We start from the raw sequence: 14,684 nt of genomic DNA, 5'->3' as shown, positions 1-14,684 counted from the left end.
TAGAAAACCTGCACGCTCGCGCTACAATAATGCGCTGTCTGTCTAATCTGTAATATCCAACGTCGAACCAACTTTATATCGGTTCCGTTCGCATTACACTCACTGATCACTAGACAATATATAATCTATAATGCGCGAGCGCGAATCTCTCCGAGCTCAAACACACGCTGCTCGCGCCCGGAGAGAGTGCGCGCGCTTAAAATGTTTCTCTGTTTGCCTGAAACAAGAGTCACAAACCTTGTCGTGAGCTCTCTAAAGGGAAAATATAGTCTCGAGGGTTCCAGAAAAAATTATAAAAATAGGCTATGACAATATATTTTTTCCCATATCATTCAATATTGATGTTTTTCATGGTGTTCGTTTACCATTAATGGGGAATAAAATGCTTTCTACGTGTTTGTTAGACCTTAGTTTGTTCACAACTCAATTCCACAGAGGAGCTACGGTTTAATTGAGGGATCCATGAAATGCATTTTATTTCCCCTAAATTCTGTTTTCCATTTGATTTATTATGAATTCTGTGTGTAATGATTCAGCACAAATGCATCAGAAAAATGGTGTCTAGTAAAGTGAAATAATAAAACTTGAACAATTTAATCTATCTTTTAAAATGTAATCAAATGTAAATCAATTTACAACAAAACAGTGTTTTCATTTAATCTCATCAGAAAAGATACTGCACACCAGAACTGTATAAATTAATAATAATTAATAAATTGGTTGTATGATATTCCCTAAAAATATCATCATTACTTTGAGACTTGCATTTTAGTATACAGTAGTAATCTAGTCGGTCATAATTTCAAGTTAAACCGTACTTTTATTGTGACGGATTGTCATGAAGGTCTTTCAGTTTTAGTTTTTGTTTCAGCGTGTATTTGACAGTAATTTTTCTCAAAAGAAACTGCATAAAGCTGGTGAAGTGACTCTCTGAGCATCTCTGGAGATGAAGTTCATGTGTTCTCTTCCTCATATATTGAGACACTGAGTCACGTGTGTTTGAGTTTGTGTATCAAACTATTCCATGATCCATTCACTCAGAGACACAGAACATGCAGACACATGCACTGACTGGCTGCTGTAACATCTATTTCTGTTGTGTGATGGGATGTAAGATTAATCCACATTGAGTAAAATGTTTTTATAAAAATATTACATATTACTGGGCAGCCCAATTGCATACAGTCATGTTTTATTTCTCATCTGAAAATTTTGTAAGCAAAGAAAACAAACAAACAAAAAAAAATAATACATTTTATTTCTAACATGCTTTTCTTAGACTCAAAGTGCTACAGTATACAAGAAGTAAAACATCACATACAATCACATTCAATTACAATAAGCAGCTGTAAAAAGATGTGTCTTTAAAGCACATTAGAAAACAATTTGTAGCAATATTTGTTAGTTCTGTTTGTTGATTCAGGGTTAGCATCATCTGGGGTCCTCTGAGGGTCAGCATCATCTCTTCTCAGGGGTTTTGGATCCAGACTGGAGCTTGTGTAAATCCTAGTTACCACGGGATGAAGATCATATTTTCTTGACCTGGTAAGGACTCTAGCTGCTGTATTTTGGATTACCTGTAGCTTGTTTATTGAAGATGCAGGACAACCACCTAGAAGTGCATTACAATAGTCCAGTCTAGAGGTCATGAATGCATGAACTAGCTTTTCTGCATCAGAAACAGATAACATGTTTCGTAGCTTGGCAATGTTTCTAAGATGGAAGAATGCAGCTTTTGTAACATTGGAAATATGATTTTCAAAAGACAAATTGCTGTCTAATATAACACCCAGATTTCTGACTGTAGAGGAAGTAACAGTACATCCGTCTAGTTGCAGATTGTAATCTACAAGATTCTGTGTAGTGTTTTTTGGTCCAATAATTAGTATCTCGGTCTTATCCGAATTTAATTGGAGAAAATTATTGGTCATCCAATCTTTTACAATAATCTTTCAGTAAACGCAAGTCCTAATGCATCATTTGCATTATCAACGTGAATATTAAAATCTCCCATGATTAGCGCCTTATCAACTGTAACTAGAAGGTCTGAGAGGAAATCTGCAAATTCTTTTAGGAATTCTGTATACGGCCCTGGTGGTCTATACACAGTAGCCAGAGCAAGAGATACATTAGATTTCTTTTGCATGTCTGACAGTGTAACATTTAGCAGAAGTATTTCAAAAGAGTTAAACCTGTATCCTGTTTTCTGTGTAACATTGAGAATATCACTATATATTGTTGACCAGTCTGACGGGGCTCATGCTTATAACAGTAGTTTGGTGGAGTAGACTCATTTAGACCAAAATAATCATTTGGTTTTAGCCAGGTTTCAGTCAAGCAGAGTAAATCAAAACTATTATCTGTGATCCTTTCATTTACAATAACTGCTTTGGGTGTGAGTGATCTAATATTTATGAGCCCAAACTTTAAGATCCTACATTAAATTTATATTTTGACCTCACTATTCGGGGAACAGACACAGTCTCAATAGATTGTACAGTGCAAGTACTTTTATCATTTAAGTGGGTGGAACAAAAGTCATCATAATAGTTATTTGAGAATTGTCTTACTAGACACATGGAGCGAAGCGTCCTGGAGATGTTGTCAGAAAGCAGCTCCGACTCTGCTGGGGTGCAGGCCATCAGCGCGAAACAGAAAAGATTCCAGTTATTAACAAATAGCAGTTTCTGTTCTTTACACCATGACAACAACCATTCATCTAAAGCAACAAGTCTACTGAACCTTTCGTGTCCTCGTTGATAAGGAGTGAAGGTGATCGCGTCCTGGGTGCACTGGGCCTGTGCAGAGAAACACACGGAGTAGACGTGGTGGGACTGTTAATAGCACGATGTATACTTACACCGAACTTGTCACCTGCAATCAAAGTTAGACATTCATCCACCATTAAAGCAAGTAACATTGAGTACAGCAATGGTAATGTGTGTGAATAGAGTATTAGCAATGCAAGCGCAGTTAGCAGCAACCACGCTTGCTGATGCTAACAGGCTATAAGCTAATAACGGACCCGGGAGATCAAAATAAAACTAGTGATATCGAAGCGCTCTGATTGTTTTTGCTGTAGAATACAATAGATGATATATTCGCACCTTATAGAACGGACACGATGGTGTATAAAATTGATTTTTAAGATAAAATTAGTCAGTAAAAATAATATAGTGATGGAGCTCAAATGCAGTACAGACGCCAACAACCGCAGAGATAAGCAGGTGCCATCCCATAAATAGCTTTATATATTAAAATCAGTGTTTTGAATTCAATACGTGCTTGTATTGGCAGCCAGTGTAAATCAGAGAGTACTGAGTGGTTGTATGTCAATAACAGGGCGGCTGAATTTCGTATATATTGTAATTTTTTTATTTATTTATTTGGGAAACCAAGAGAGAGCGCATTGCAATAATCAAGCCTCGATGTAATAAAAGGCAAGTATAAGCCTTTCTGCATCTAGCAAATGGTCGCAGTCTAGCAATATTTCTAAGGTGGAAAAATTCAATCTTTGATACCTTTTTAATATATGCATTGAACATAGGTTCAGAGTCAAAGATAACGCCAAGATTACGCACTTGAAGAGATGGAGTAACCAAGTGCTTGACTGTAGTCAACTCTGAAATATTAAAGGGGGAGTGAAATGCTCGTTTTCACTCAATATCCTGTTAATCTTGAGTACCTCTAGAGTAATACTGCAAAGAGTCTTTAGTTTTATTGTATTCATAAAAGAAAGATAGTCTGTACCGTTTTTTCCCAGAAAAACACGAGCGCCTGGAGGCGTGACGTGTGGGCGGAGCTAAAGAATCACGAGCGGCAGTAGGCTTTTGCGTTGAGAGCTTTTGGAAGCTGTGACATTACCGTGAGGAAAAAACAAAACAAACCATGGGTAACAGTCAGATTCAGCGTATATTTATGATCCAGAATCAGATCCAGAGGCTGAAATTTAACAAGAGCAGCATCAGCAACGACGTCTCTATGTGGTATGTACTGAAACTGTATATATTTGCTTAGCGGTTTTGGAAAATGACTAAGTTCCACTTTATGTCATAATTTTTTTTTCTTTAAAGGTGTACATGTGGAAAGTGCAGTTTGATGCCAACATCACATGTTGTTTACTTGATGTGCTTACACGCCGATAGCGAAGTTAACAACACAGAGATATTTGAAGCACTTTTACTCGTGCAGTTTGATGACAACATCGCATGTTGTTTACTTGATGTGCTTACGCGCCGATAGCTAAGTTAACAACACAGAGATATTTGAAGCAGTTTTACTCACCGCCTGCGGTTCCAACACACGATCGTGACCCTTTTTCGTTGGGATTGCATTATCCTTAAGAAATGAACGATATGCAAATCCGGCGTCAAACTGGGCCTTGTTTGTAAAACAAGCATCTTCGAAATGCAGGGAACAAACAAAAAGACTTGCACAACTCCATTGATGCTCTGTAAAAATAAACTCCATCCACTGGTCCCTTAATGCTGTTTTTTTTTTTTTTGGTAATCTGTGCAGGGTTGTCTTGCCCTGGCAACCAAAAACACCAAAACACGTCTTTGGTGACATTTCGCGACGCTCTCGCTCTGATCAGTGAATGTCTGTTGTGCTCTCAGTGCTCTGCTATACGGGAGCGTGCGCTCTTCCCGCAGAAGCGCTCCATCTAACGTCACACAGAGCCATACACGAAAAAAACTTTCCGAAACTTGTGACAAACCGGAATGTACAACGTACAACTTAATTTTTTTAACTTTGTTAAAGAGTTGGATTCCCATGCTAAACATGGACAGTGTCAAAAACTCAGTATGCATGAAATAGCATTTCACCCCCCCCCCCACCCTTTAAGTCTGAGTAAAGATTTTCATATTCAAAAAGAAGTTCTTTTTTTTCTTGGTTAAGCTTAAAACAATTATCATGCATCCAGGCTTTTATCGCATCGAGGCAGGTGCGCTAAGGGCTGTAATCGCAAGATTAGGATCAGGGTGCATGCTGTTATAGATCAGCGTATCATCAACATAACAATGAAAACCTAAACCAAACTGACAAATTATGTCATCCAGAGGCTACATTTAGATGCTAAATTAGATGGGACCAAGCACAGACCCCTGTGGGACAGATATACAGACCGTCTTTCAAGAAGGACCGCTTGTGATATAGTGTCAAAAGCAGCCGTGATGTCTAACAATACCAAAATACTACAGACACCCATATCAGCAGAAATGAGAAGATCATTTACAACCCGAACGACAGCAGTCTCAGTACTATGGCCTGATCTAAATCTGGACTGAAATGGTTCTAGGAGATTGTTGATAGACAGATATCGCTGTAACTAGAGCTGTAGTCAAGTCCAGCTTTGTCGAGTCCAAGTCAAGTCCAAGTCCAGGACTAGTCGAGACCGAGTCCAAAGAGGTTCAAGTCCAAGTCCAAGACCGAGTCCAAATGAAAGAAAAAAGGGTCCTCTTCAAGACCACATACTTAACTACTGGTAAAGTTTCTGATGTGAGAGAAAGCATATCTAATATTCTAAGAAAATCATTTTACATTATTATTTGTAATGATCAAAAAGAATGTGCAAAGTAACCACTCTCTAGGACTCTCTCTCCAAACTACATCCTGGATGACCAATGTCCTGAAAAGTTTAGCTCCAACTGGCCTTAAAACACCTGGAAGATTAGTGTGTCTAGTAAGAGCTTGATTAGGTTCAAGAGTGTATAATTAGGGTTAAAGCTAACAGGGGCGTTACACAAGATCCCGTGCCCTATGCATAGGCAGTCCTGATGGGCCCCCATGGCCCCCACCCATGAAAATATCCAGGTAAAAAATATATATTTCAGATTCATACTTTTCAAGGGCCCTCTCTTCCTTTGGGGCCCTGGTAATGAGTACTGGTTTTACCCCCAGTCCGACCCTGGGAGCTAAACTTGGATAAACAAACAAAGTTTGTACTTTATTTTTGTTGACATTATATCTGTGGTCAAAAATGTATATGACTATACCTTGGCACATTGCACAGACACACGCAAAGCCCGGGATATGACAAATGCGTGCAGCAAGGCTAGAATGGATACGTTTGGCTCTACTGGACATGCGCACATAAATACAGCGAAATTTTTGCATAGATTAGTCCAGCGCTGTCAGAAACAATCGACTACTCCAGCATGCATTAACCATAATGCATACAAAGTGTTTGCAAGTACGACGTGAATTTTAGAATTACAATATTGCGTGTAGCTTTTACTATATGACCTTATCTATGTTGCATGTAAAAATAAAATGTGTTATGTAATAATTAGGGTTGTGCCTGAAGCCGAATACCTTATTCGGAATGGCACAGATAATGGCTTAAAAAACGAATAACGCACAAGGAATAATTCTGCCTGAATACTCGGCTGAAGCTGACACAGTCTGGTGTTTGTTAGATAACAGGTGAGCCAGGGCATCAGCGCCAGAAGTGAATGAATGTAAACTTTATGAGTGAAAAGAGCGCAAATCAAACACCGCATTGTTGTCGCCTCTCTGTGCATCTCTCAGAAATCAGAGCTTTGCATGAGTAATTTTACCTATAATAATACATCATAGCTACACGTTATATTATTTGTATATATTTAAAAGGCAAATATTGAAAGCTTAGGCTACCATGATACGAATGAATGGAATAAGCACAGCGCGCTCACCAATCAAACAGCAGCGTTGCGCATCTCAGTCTCTCAAAAACCAAATCAGTTCTCTCTGAAGAGTAGGCTAATAATCAGCTTAGATACGGATACATTGTCTACTTGTCCTACATGTTTGCATCTTTACCTTTTGCTGGTTTGCACGGCACACACACATCTGTTTAGTGAAGTTCATTAACATTAAGACTCGCTCAAAGTGTTCTGCGTAATGAGAATGTGTGCATTGAATAGATTCAGTCGTGTTCAAATGATCACTAAACGTTTGTCATGACTCTCTCTGCTTGCATGATAAATATTATTTTAGAAATTAATAATTATTTCAGTTTAACACGACATACTTGTTCAGTGATAGCTACGAAAAAATATATAAAAAGTCATAACAGTCTTATCAAGTAACTGTACGATGTTGTATCCGAATGCAGATAGGAAAAAATTTGTGATTGTTACAGATACAAATACTGGCTGTTACATGACAATGTAAATATGTAATGTCATAATTATAAAGTTTTTTAAAACTTACATATGTAATTGTTGCATAAGGCTAAACATTAATATGCATTTATTGATAAAAAAAAAAACTATTTAATGTGTTTTCATTTACAATAGCATGAACCACGAGTATAGCCGAGTAACTCAAGCATTTTTTATTTAAAAAAATCGACTAGTAGAAATCAGTAGTCTTGCAACCCCTATACTGTACAACAATAATTAGTTTTTCGTTATTGTAAAGGATACGTTTAAGGCTATCTAGGTGTAGACGTAAATAAAACACAATCTAACAGGTAGAAAATTAAATTAGAAACATCTAAACTTTTCAGGTCGCAGTAAGTCCACCGCTGGTCATGCACATCCTTTCCCGGAACAATACTGAAAGCTAAGATGGAGAAACAGAAGATCATAGTTGTACAAGGATAGCCATTTTTTAAATGAATCTATTAGCAGAGCTACTGCAAGAGATTTAAGTGCTGGAAATCCATTGATTCTTTGCTGAAACTTCTGCGTCATCATGGAGAGCGGGTCATGGTTGCCCAGCAACAGCAGACGCCACTGGAGCGCAAGCGTGGTTTTGTTTTGAAGGAGAATTATTTTTTTTAATTTTTTTTATTTTTTTTGGACTCGGTCGAGACCAACTAGAAGACTTGGCGAGTTCAATGGCCAAGTCCGAGACAAGTCCTAGTGCAAATTCAACGAGTCCGAGACGACAGAAAAAATGTCTCGAGTCCGGACTCGAGTCCAAGACCGGACTCGAGTACTAAAGCCCTAGCTGTAACTGGCCAGCTACAACTCGTTCGAAGACCTCAGATAGAAAAGGTAGATGGGCGATAGGCCTATAGTTAGACAGATTCTCCATATCACAACAAGCCTTTTTTGGGACTGGTGTGATGGCAGCTAACTTAAGGGCCGAAGGGACCTGACCAGTTAATAACGACTTTATTCAATAATTCCTTTGTCAATGGTCTCCTCTGTGTCACTCCATATCACCATGCTGCATATGCTCTTCTGTGTCATAAAGCACTTCATATAACCCAGATCTCACGTCTGATGGCAGATGGAGTATTCTGACGACGACTTTCATACATTTTATGGACCTTGACACTGTTATATTTCTTGGCAGTCTATGAGACAGTCTTGTGGAGTTTATACAAGAGTATATAACCGAGGTGGCAAACGTCAGTCCTGCAGAGTTTTTGAAAAATAATCTACCTCATTCATTGATGAATGAAAAAGTTTCAGGGAGATGTATATATAAACTTGATGTATTTATAAACCTGCATCAAAATGATCAGACTGTTGTATAGCAATTGTCACTTTTCTTTTCTTTTTTTAAATAAACAATTTTTACTTTTATTTAGAGTTGATGGAAGAAAATGAGAAGCATGAAGAATTGAGTGAAGTTGAGAGAAAAAATCAATTCAGAACTGAAAAAAAACCTTTGAGTTGCTGTCAAACTCAGAAAGTTTTAAAGAAAAGAAGAGCCCAGAAATCTTTCTCCTGTACTCAGTGTGGAAAGAGATTGACATGCAAACATCATCTTGATCTTCACATGAGGATTCACACTGGAGAGAAACCTTACAAGTGTTCACACTGTGACAAGAGATTCAGAGAATTAGGAAACCTGAAAACACACGAGATGAGCCACACTGGTATTAAACCGCACACTTGTGATCAGTGTGGGAAGAGTTTCTCACGATCAGCAAGTCTTAAGTTACACATGAACATCCACACTGGAGAGAAACTGTACACATGTGATCAGTGCGGAAAGAGTTTCACAATAAAAGGAAGCCTTACATCACACATGAGAGTTCATACTGGAGAGAAACCGTTCACTTGTGATCAGTGCGGAAAGAGTTTCTCACTATCAGAAAGTCTTAAGTTACACATGAACATCCACACTAGAGAGAAGCTGTACACATGTGATCAATGCGGGAAAACATTTTTGAGAGATTCAGTCCTGAAGCAGCACCTGAGAATTCATACAAAGGAGAAACCACATTCATGTCATTTGTGTGGAAAGAGTTTTTCATTAATACAAAGTTTGAAAGGACATCAGAAAATACATTCTGCTGTGAGAGAGTACATGTGCTTTGAGTGTGAAAAGACTTTTACTACTGCACAGTGTTTAAAACTACATGAGAGGATTCACACTGGAGAGAAACCTTACAAGTGTTCACACTGTGATAAGAGATTCAGTCAGTCAGGACACCTGAAAGAGCATGAGAGGATTCACACTGGAGAGAAACCTTACAAGTGTTCAAACTGTGACAAGACATTCAGTCAGTCAGGACACCTGAAAGAGCATGAGAGGATTCACACTGGAGAGAAACCTTACAAGTGTTCACACTGTGATAAGAGATTCAGTCGATCAGGAGACCTGAAACTACATGAGATGATCCACACTGGAGAGAAACCTTACCGGTGTTCACACTGTGACAAGAGATTCAGTGTGTCATCAAGTCTGAAAAAACATGAAAGGATTCACACTGGAGAAAACCTTACAAGTGTTCAAACTGTGACAAGAGATTCAGTCGGTCAGGACAGCTGAAACAGCATGAGAGGATTCACACTGGAGAGAAACAAGTGTTCACACTGTGACAAGAGATTCCGAGATTTAGGAAACCTGAAAAAACATGAGAGGATTATTACTGGAGAGAAACCTTACAAGTGTTCACACTGTGACATGAGATTCATTCATTCATTCAAGTCTGAAAACACATGAGAGGATTCACACTGGAGAGAAACTGTACAAGTGTTCACACTGTGACAAGAGATTCCGAGATTTAGGAAACCTGAAAAAACATGAGAGGATTATTACTGGAGAGAAACCTTACAAGTGTTCACACTGTGACATGAGATTCATTCATTCATTCAAGTCTGAAAACACATGAGAGGATTCACACTGGAGAGAAACTGTACAAGTGCTCACACTGTGACAAGAGATTCAGAGATTTAGGAAACCTGAAACTACATGAGAGGATTCACACTGGAGAGAAACTGTACACATGTGATCAGTGCGGGGAGAGTTTTAGAAAAAAAGGAGACCTTACATCACACATGAGAGTTCATACTGGAGAGAAACCGTTCACCTGTGATTAATGTGGAAAGAGTTTTTCACACTCATTAAACTTTAAGCATCATATGAACATTCACACTGGAGAGAAGCTGTACACGTGATCAATGCAGGAAAACATTTTTGAGAGTGAAAATACATCATAAAATACATACTGGTGTGAGAGAGTACAGTACATGTGCTTTAAGTGTGAGAATATACGTGTACTTCAGCAAACTGTTTGCAACTCCATTAGAGGATCCACACTGGAGAGAAACCTTACAAGTTTTCACAATGTGACAAGAGATTCAGTCGGTTATCAAGTCTGAAAACACATGAGAAGATCCACACTGGAGAGAAACCGTATCAATGCACTGCATGTGGGAAGTGTTTGCTTTCTTCATTGGCATACAGAAATGTTGTAAACAATGTTACTGTCACTCAGCTATTTAGATAGACCCCACAGAAGAAATTCATAACATAACATACCCTTCGGGTTTAGTGTAGGCTAACTAACTTAACACCGAGTTACTGAACCTGCATTCCACATGTTTCGTGAGACCAAACAAGGACAGATACAACTAGGAGAGAAAATGGAATAACATGCAATGCAATGGTAAATACTGATATTGTATTGTTTGTGACAGAGAAAGAAAGTGTTTTATTTATTTTCACTTTTTGATGCACAAGTTACATGTATGTATCATAATTATTTAACATTTATTTTGACTGTGTCAGTCTCTGCAGTCCTTCTATGAGTTCCTCCTCTTCATGGTCCACCTTTCAGTTGATCTTCCAGAGAAGGATCTGGCCTAACACAAACCACTTGGGATGGATTCATTTGGTTTCATTTGCACAAACTAAAATAAAAAATATTAATTTAATATTATGTAACTGCAAATATATATACTTCAAAACTTGTTCAGCAGTGTAATGTAAACACGGAAATATCCACGTGTAAATGTGAGCAGCTCTGTACAGGAGGAACTGCACTGATTCTCAACTCTGAATAGTGGGCTGTCAGTAAAGTATGAATGGGAGTCCTTTAAAACAATCTGTGAAGAGAATTACATTGGGTTACATATTTTACTGAATTCAGAAACATTTAGAATTGCTTTCAATTGCATTTTAAATGGTTACATTGTAAATTAAACTATATTTAAAATAAATTATGAGGAATAATTAATATTCTAGATAATGTTAAAGAAATGCCAGTAGATTGTAAAGAGAACAGTGATATTTCAAAGGATGTCCCTATCCCTCTTTACCACTTCTGATCTTGTTTGCTTTTTACTGAACAGCTTTATCATATTTGTGTTAGGGATCCCTGGAAATATTAAATATTAACCATTAATTAAAGCTTCAGGTTGTGACAGTGTCACATGTTTTCCTGATTAGCCGTAAATCTCCATCACCTACTTTCAGGTGGAGCGGCGTTTACCATATCAACATTATATAGAAAAATAATGTGACAAAATTCTGAAATCTTTTGAAGATATCGCTGAACTTTTTACCACAGTAAGTGTGAAATTCTGTAACGACTGGTGAAAGGATTGGCAGGAAGCAAGTGCGAGTGATTTTTAATGAAATAAATAAACAAGGCACATGAAGACAGGAACACAGGTGATACTTGTCCGGGAAGATGCAGGTGTACAGAGGATCCGGAGTGCGGTGGTGAGTTGGCAACAGGAGAGGGTGACACAGGTACTGCGGGGAAGCGAGATTCTGACTTACATTTTTTATCTTAGTTTTCATTATTGACTTAAAATGAGACAAATGTGCTATTATTTCAATCTCAAATCTGATATTTATCAGTTCAGATCGTTTTTTAAAGCTTTGATAACTAGCAGAAGACACCAACCAGTTTTAAACTGCAGTTGCACACTGATTTTACTATTTACTTTCATTTGAATGAGAAATGATGAGAAACAGGTGAATAAAGACTGACAGTCAATATTTAATGTTCATAAATGATTATTTCAGGACATGTCAAACATTTTTACTCGTTTATGTGGGTCGTCCCAAGTTTCAATGTGTTTGTCAAACTCAAATCAGATCATCTGTAACTCTTAAAATTCTTATTTATTTAGAAAAAAAAAATTTGTTTTATGAACAAAAAATATTAAGTTTGTCTTGTATATTTTTTAATTTGATCAGATAACGTTTTAGTGATCATGTTACAACGTGCCCCTCAGATGTTATAATGTACCCCACCTATGGGGCATGTTGTCACATTTCACTTCACTTTTTTGGGGGTAAATAAAGAAAAACATATATACTGTAATTATGTAATGAAGCAACATATTTGTACTGGACAAGTGTAAAATTACTGAGGATAAATAATTGATTTACACAAACTGAGAAAGTTTGCTCGCTCTCCTCTAGTGTGTACACAGAGTGCTGTGCTTAATAATTTGCTGTGCTTTCATAAGACAAGTCAAGTCACCTTTATTTATATATTTAAACAAAATACATTGCATCAAAGCAACTGAACAACATTCATTAGGAAAACAGTGTGTCAATAATGCAAAATGATAGTTAAAGGCAGTTCTACCAGAAAAACTCGGGAGATAAAATGATGTACGAAGCAAGCATAATTATAAATTTATTTGGCGGAAGGCCCCGTCCATGGTTCGTAATCCGAGGGTAGCGGATCTGCATTTCCTGCCTGAAGACAAAGGCAGGGGCGCAGCCGACCCCCCTGGAAGGTAAGGACAGGACCATCCTGGTGGTGGTGGGGAGGGTGGAGGTTGTTGTCGCGTTGGGATCTTGTCGTGTCGGCATCTGCGAATTCAAACATGTGTAAGTACGATCTTTTTTACCGAAGTATAAAGACGTGATTGGATAATGATAAAGGTAATTAGTGATGAAGTAATTGAGTCTTCCTGGCAGAACTTAGGCTAAAGCTTCCATTTCATGTCACGGTTGGTAAACCGTGATCTCTGGGTTTTGCACTTTGTGGTGAAGTCTGTGTGTTTCGCGTCTACACTGATTAGTTTGTGGGCGTCTCCGTTAATTGTCATCAGCAGCAGCTGTCACTCATTACTCTCTCCCTATATATTGGCTTGTCTCACGTCTTGTGTTTGTGAGAACGTTCTTTCATATCTGGTAACTGTTCTAAGCTTCTGTGTTGTTCTGCGTTGGATGTCCGTGTCTTCCCCCGGAACCTCATCCACTCTTCGCACCTCCACAAGCATCACCCCTACCTTCGGCTCGATTCCCCGCAGTTCCTGTGCCATCCTCTCCTGCTGCCAACTCACCATCACCATCCAGATTACTCACCGTCTCCCCACCATCTTGGATTGTCGTCTTCCCAGCATTGTTTTGAACTCTTGTTTGGTTGGTTTTCATTAAATTGTTCAACTCGCACTTGTTTCCAGCTCCTCCTTCACCCAGTCGTCAAAGAACGTTCTCACCTAAAATGGAAGCAGCGAGCACCACCTCTTTAACTGACTTTATTTACCACAGCGTCAATTGCCTGGATAAGCAGCAGGAGAGCATCTCTAACACCGGACGTGCTATCCAAGCGCTGGTGGCACAGGTGTCTGAGCTCACCCAGCAGATCCATCAGCTCACCTCTCCCACTGTGCCCATTGCACTGCCTGCGCCGCCCATCCCCCGGGAGACCCCCCAGGATCACTTCCGGCCAGAGCCGCGACTTCCGGCGCCAGAAAACTACTGCGGTGAGCCAGCTTTCAGCAGAACTTTCCTAAATAAGTGTTCCATGCAATTTGCCTTAAAGCCCCATACCTTCGCCACCGAGGAATCGAAAGTGGCGTTCACGCTAACTCTACTGTCCGGAAAGGCCGCCCTATGGGGGACGGCGGTGTGGAAGAACCAACATCCGTGTTGCGCCTCATTCCACACCCTCTCGGAGAAGATGCGGAGGGTCTTCTATCGAGCCGCGGCCGGCAGGAAAGCCACTCACCAGCTCTCAGACCTACATCAAGGGACCTCCTCGGTCACGGATTACTCCATTCAGTTCCACACCCTGGCGGCCGTGTGCCAGTGGAACGAGTCACAGTCATTGGGAGATCCCAAGGACTATGCTTGTACTGCAGAGGCTCAGGACATACCAACTATTCCTGCCCGTTAAAAGAGCCAGACCGTTAGTAAACATGAGGCTACTGTCGGGTGGGATCTCCGCTGGGAAGTCCTCAACAACATCATCGACTCTCCTTCCGGTGAAACTGCGGTGGGAGAATCACACACGACTGTCATGCCCTTATGGACTCCGGAGGCAAAGGTAATTTCATTGATTCAGTCCTTGCATGTCACCTGAACAATCATGTCCTGGCTGTGTCCCATCCATGTCACCACACTCAATGGCCAGGAACTGCCTCACGTCACCCACTACACTGAACCCATCACTCTGCTCACTTCTGGCTATCATTGTGAAACCATATCCTTTTTCCTCATGGACTCCCCCGTAGCTCCCATTGTCTTAGGTCACCCCTGGTTAA

At 39.4% G+C, this 14,684-nt stretch overlaps 1 long non-coding RNA gene and 1 pseudogene across 1 annotated transcript; both read left to right on the top strand.

The window, feature by feature from the left end:
- Nucleotides 1-1,484: 1,484 nt before the first annotated feature.
- LOC113067387 (zinc finger protein 160-like) lies at nt 1,485-10,629 on the top strand (annotated as a pseudogene).
- A 46-nt stretch (nt 10,630-10,675) lies between these two features.
- LOC113067513 (uncharacterized) lies at nt 10,676-11,105 on the top strand. The gene is made up of 2 exons (XR_003279393.1): nt 10,676-10,837; nt 10,960-11,105. It is a non-coding gene; the product is annotated as an uncharacterized LOC113067513 (long non-coding RNA).
- Nucleotides 11,106-14,684: the final 3,579 nt, after the last annotated feature.

This window comes from Carassius auratus, linkage group LG28B (assembly GCF_003368295.1).
Source record: "Carassius auratus strain Wakin linkage group LG28B, ASM336829v1, whole genome shotgun sequence".
NCBI lineage: Eukaryota > Metazoa > Chordata > Actinopteri > Cypriniformes > Cyprinidae > Carassius > Carassius auratus.
Note: the sequence above shows the minus strand (reverse complement) of the source record. Positions and strands in the feature narration are given on the sequence as shown.